Below are 6,197 nucleotides of genomic sequence, written 5' to 3' on the forward strand. Positions count from 1 at the left end.
GCTGAGCATGCGCAGAGGAGACCGACCAGACAGCCATTTTGTTGATGGATGACGGAGAGTGATGATGATGATGATGATGATGATGATGATGATGATCTTTATGAATCATTCTATAATTTTATAACATTCACAAAGTCAGTGGTGGAAAGTAACCAAAGTAACGTTTACTCAAGTACTGTGGAGCCTGAGTAACTGCACTTTACTGAGTATTTCTTACTCAATTACATTTATCTGACGGCTTTAGTTACAGATTCAGATCAAACATAAAATATAATCAACACGTTAAGTTCATTTAATGTAAGTTACTTTAATACTTTTACTCGAGTACTAATCATACAGTTGACTTTTACTTTAACCAAAGTAATATTTTAACACTGTATCTTTACTTTTACTCGACTATGACTTTTGGGTACTTTTTACAATATTGTACTCTGATAATATTCATAAAGTCAGTGTTGGAAAGTACATTTACATTTACTCCATTACATTTATCTGACAGCTTTAGTTACTCTACAGATTCAGAATCAACAAAAAAATTACAATATAATACTTTATTACTCAGCAGTATATGAAGTAAATAAAATTAAACATTAATCATCAGTGATTTATAATTCAGAAAACTGATCGATATTATTGAGCCACTCTACATCATGAGTACTTTTACTTTTGTACTTAACTGACATTTTGAATGCAGGATTTTAACTTGTAACAGAGTACTTCTACTCTGTGGTATTACAACTTTTACATAAGTAAAATATCTCAGTACTTTTTCCACCACTGCTGCTTAATAGCAGGGATGGAGTGTAACTAAGTACATTTACTCAAGTATTGTACTAAGGTACAGTTTTGAGGTACTTGTACTTTACTTGAGTATTTCCATATTCTGCTACTTTATTACATTCTGGAGGCAGATATTGTACTTTTTACTCCACTACATTTATATGGTAACTTTAGTTACTAGTTACATTGCAGATTACATGCTGCATCATTAAATAAATTAATCAGTAATCATGTAAGAAAACATTAAAGCACATGTGAACATGTTTCTTCTGGTTCAGGATGTTTGGAAATGATTCAGAAGTTCAGAGTTTCATTTCATTAATTATAAACTTTAAAATACAAAGAAGTGAAAAATATCAAAGTGACGTCTTTAAATGTTTCTCTGTCTGACAGAAAACAGAGAAAAGTAACTGTAACAGATTATTTTAAAGTATTTCTGTCTGAGACGTTCAGTGAACGATGACGTGAATTCAGTCACAAACTGAGTCGACTGAAAACATCACAAAGACACAAAACACACAAATGGACTTCCTCTAACTGTGTGTGTGTGTGTGTGTGTGTGTGTGTGTGTGTGTGTGTGTGTGTGTGTGTGTGTGTGTGTGTCTGAGCGACAGGTCAATTGACACAGAACAAGACAATTGACCTCAGGGGTCAAAGGTCAGAGGAAACCTCCTCCTTTATCTGTTCAATCACAGAGAAGTTTCAGCTCTTGAGCCGACTGAACGTGTTAATAATCATCCAGCTGCTTATAACTCGTCAATAATTCACACTTTTATTATCAATTAGTTGTTCATTCATCATCATCATCATCATCATCATCAGGTCATTGTGATTGTTTATGATGTTTTTCCTGTCCACATGTGAGAGTGTTTACTGAGGCAGTCAGAGTGACTCAGATCAATATTAAGGTTTTCAATTACTGTAATGAGTTTGCAGATTCCAAAATATTGATATATATAGATATTGAGTTAAATATCTTTGTTTACATTTACAGGGAAATCATGAAGCCATGTTTAATCCACCAGTCTAGATACTGTTAATAAGCTCACAACACGTAAACATCAGGAGACGTGAGACTGAGGTCTGGACTACACGAATACGGATATTTTTTAAAGCGGATATTTTCGTCCTCGTTTAAAAAAAAACCTCTGTCCACACCACAGAAATATCTCTGTCCATACGAAGAGGCAAAACAAAAACGATCGTCTCTGAAGCCTGCAATGCCATGCCCGGGCGATAGGTGCCGATTAGCAAAATGTAAAATACCACAGAAGAAGAACATTATGAGCATGTGCAGTCAAACGGTCCAGAAGAAGCAGTCAAACGGCGGCAGTTAGGATGAGAAGTTATGGCGAAGAAAACGAAAATAGAATCTTTTGTGTGGACCAACGATGAAGTGGAGTTGTTGCAACAACGTTACGTTCATGTGTAGAGCTGAGATGAGACCTAAAAGTGCAAAGCACACATAGATAGCCCGGTACATGTCGGCCATTGTTGTTGACCGTTTTGCTTTAATGCGCATGTGCGAGCGGCTTGTTGCTAGGCGCTTGACATCATCGCGTCAACACCAGCTCCGTTTAACATCGCTACACGGATCCACTCAATCGGATATTTTTTTATTTCTCCACTTTTTTATCCGTTTAAAAATATCTCCGTTTATGTGGGTGAAATCGCCGTGTTCGTGTGGTTGAGAGGCCCAACTGGACAGAAAAATGTGCGTTTAGGAATATATCGTATTCGTGTAGTCCAGGCATAAGTGTGAAACATGGAGTCTCCTGTGGATCAATACATGTGATTGACTAGAACAGCTCGTCAGAAAAAATCGTAATAAACATCCAGTGGTTCCACGCTGACAGATGTTGAAACACAGTGTTGAACAGTGGTCTCTGGCTTCACAGCCGTCGTAGGTTTAACTCCACATCTGGACATGAAAATCAGCTCATTGGTATCAGGAGATAGAGGGGATGATGGGGATGATGGTGGCGTTACAGCGAGATGAAATGACAAGCCAGAGACCACTGTTCAGGACTGTGTTTCAACATCTGTCAGCATGAAACCACTGGATATATTTCAGGAGTCGTCGGGACAGAGATCCTGTTAAATTGAGCTTCCAAGCTGAAAAACCCACTTTTTTAATATGTTAATATATTAATTTTTTTTTGTTGTTATGTTTTGTGACAGAGTCGATGACGTCATCTTGCTCCGTTGCTCACTTCACACATTATTTTATTATTTCACAATATCAAACTTCTTTAGCTTCAGGATTTTTCGAGGTCCCATGAATTTAGTCAAAGTTTGTACATGAACTGAGATCAGTTTTCTAGATGAGTTGTTGTCGAATGAGTCGATATTAAACCAAATCCTCGCCTGTCTCCTGACCCGGTCCACAGATAACGGGCTTCACTCTCAGCAGGTTGTTTCTTTGTTTAACGAACATGTTGAAAGCATCAGCAGTGACAGATGACAGACTCTGTTTCACGGTCACGTCCCGTCTTTCTGACTCCGTCTGGTCGTCCTCCTCCATCAGACACCATTTGGACGTCTGGTTTTGACCCACGCCGCCTGGTCTCGGCCTGTACTCGGCCTCTTCCTGTGCAGCTTTTGGACCTTGAGGACAAACGGCAGCCCATTCAGGAGCCTCTAATTGTGGCCCGGGAGGCTCCACAAAGCCCCCCTGCCTCCACCCTCAATGAGCTGCCCTGCGGAGGCCCGTGTGAACCGACGAGCCCCTTTTTCCTCCCATCCTGCCCCCCCCCGCCCCCCCACACATGTTAATTAATAGGCCTCGGTGCAGATTTGGATCCCGCTCGGCTTTGATTGAAGGCGGCCATTAGCATCTATTAATTCTGCCTCTGGCGTTTTATCGCCGCTCTGAAAGGAGGAATTAAGTGGTGTGAGTTATTGTGAGGGCTCGGGGTGTGAGCCTGAGTTAAAATGTGATTATTGTCCCGCAGCCCGGAGCCAGCTAACTGCTGCTAAGCCCTCTTGAAAGTGAAGGGGCGCCTCCTCTCATTAGAGCCCAATAAGAGGAAGATATTAACAGGAAATAACTGCAAATTTCCTTTTCTCCTCGTTTAATCTCTTCACTTTATGCTCCACGTGAAAAGGGCACTTAAAAATGTAAAAAGAGGAGACGTGGAGCGCGAGCAACGCCGCGAAAACAGCGACAGTGACGATACAGTCGTCCAGCCGGTGGATGTCAGTCTTTTTGTCAGAGAGATCAGATTTAATTGGGCGACGAGGAGCAGCTGCAGGAAGGTCAGACATGGAGGCAGTTTGGCGCCGATTCTGGTTCATGTTCAGTTTGTTGTTTCAGATCCACAAAGACTCAGAGACGAACTGACGAGGAGATTTTAAATCTTCTAAAAGTTTATGCATCAAGAACGTCTCAGAAACATGAAGGGCACGTCCAAAACCTCGTTCAGAGGGTGTACATCTTTAAAACCTTTTCAATAATCTCTGATTACAGTTTCATTACGTACTTTCTGAGTGAGTAGTTAGTTTTAAAACAACACGATATTCTGATTCCTGTTGCTGTCTGTGATAAAAAACCTCCATCAGCTGGACAGGTTTGGAGCAGTGATGCATTGTGGGATGCACTGAGCTCTGTGGGTCACTGTGAGGCAGCGGTATGATGAACGCTGAACTGAATCATCATGTTCAATGAGCTCAGGTTGAGTTAATGTTTCCTGTCTGCGGTGTGTTTGGCGTTTGTCGCCCTCCAATGGTCACTTCAGGTGCTTGACTCGCCCTGATGGACACGTTCACACTCTCTCTCCTCTGCAGGTGAGTCCAGGTGGCTGTGAAGTGTCATGGGAACACTGTGACATGACAGGAGAGGCTGTGACCCATGGCCAACACACACACACACACTCACACACACACAGCAGGAGCTGACCAGGTATTGTCTCATCTTGTCAAACAGCCCCTGACACACTGATCCTTTTACATCCGCTCAGTGCTTCACACACACACACACACACACACACACACACACACACACACACACACACACACACACTCACACTCAGAGCAGCAGGTCAGAGGTGTTGAGCCTCCTGGGCCTCAATATTAAGACTGTGGGTCACACACACACACACACACACCGCAGTGTGTACCTGTGAGGAGGTCTGATGTCACAGGAAGTCCATGTTTTTACGTCACCAAGGATCCAAGATGGCGGCATGCAGATTTTTATTTTCTAATTGTTTTTAGTTATACAACAAAAATGTTTTTGTTTTTTTCACAGGAAAAAAAAAGAAACATAACATTTGTAGTCAAAATCTCAAAGTGTCCAAAACCACAGAGCTGAATTTTTGGGACTTTTGCATTAAAATATGTAAAAGACATGAAGATGATGATGAAGATGATTGTAGTTTGATGCCATGAAAATGATCTTCATCCTCTGTTGTGGTTAATCTTCTAATAAAATAAGAGATAAACCACAGCAGAGGATGTGTTTGAATAAGCAAATGCAAAAAATATAAATATTAATATAATATAAAATCATATATATATGATTTTATATTATATGATTTTTTATATATATCATCCATAATCCTTCAGACTGATGACAGGAGACTGTAAACCAGCTCTCAGAGGTCAGAGTTCACCTGCAGGGTGCAGCTGCAGCTCTTCGCCGGCTCAGCTCTCCTCTGCTGCTCTCTGCTGGTCAGAGAAGAGTTACACAGCCTGATTCTGACATCTTAATAAAATCATTTGATTTTTTACCGTGTAGTGAATATTTTTTATGTACTAATTTTCTACGGAAGCCCTAAAGGGGCATGCATTCATACATTTTATTTCTTCCGTTTTCCTGTGATAACGAGTTAATTACATTTGTTTTCTCGAGATCTCGAGTTATTATCTTGAAATAGCAGCTGCCGTTTTCCCGAGATAACGGGATAATTTTCACAAGATCTCGAGATAACGAAACTTTGTTTTCCCGAGATAACGATATAATTCATTTGAGATCTTACATACATTCATCCCTTAATCAAAAACTAATATAGTATAGAAAGCATAAACGCACAAAACAAACAGAGAAATAGACTTACCTACAGTAGTGTTCAAGAAACCCATTGGTCAGCATGCCATGCCACTTGTGTGTGATGGAAATCTCAGGCCTATCATATCACAGTCATTATCTCGAGATCTTGAATTAATTATATTGTTATCTGGGGAAAACAAAGTTTCATTATCTCGAGATCTCGAGAAAATTATCCCGAGATCTCGAGAAAATTATCCCATTATCTCGGGAAAACGGCAGCTGCTATTTCAAGATAATAACTCGAGATCTCGACAAAACAAATGAAATTAACTCGTTATCACGGGAAAACGGAGGAAATAAAATGTATGAATGCATGGCCCTTTGGGGCTTCCGTAATTTTTTTCACCTATAACCTTCACATTTTAAT

This window comes from Pagrus pagrus, assembly GCF_965226575.1.
Source record: "Pagrus pagrus genome assembly, chromosome: 5".
Lineage (NCBI taxonomy): Eukaryota > Metazoa > Chordata > Actinopteri > Spariformes > Sparidae > Pagrus > Pagrus pagrus.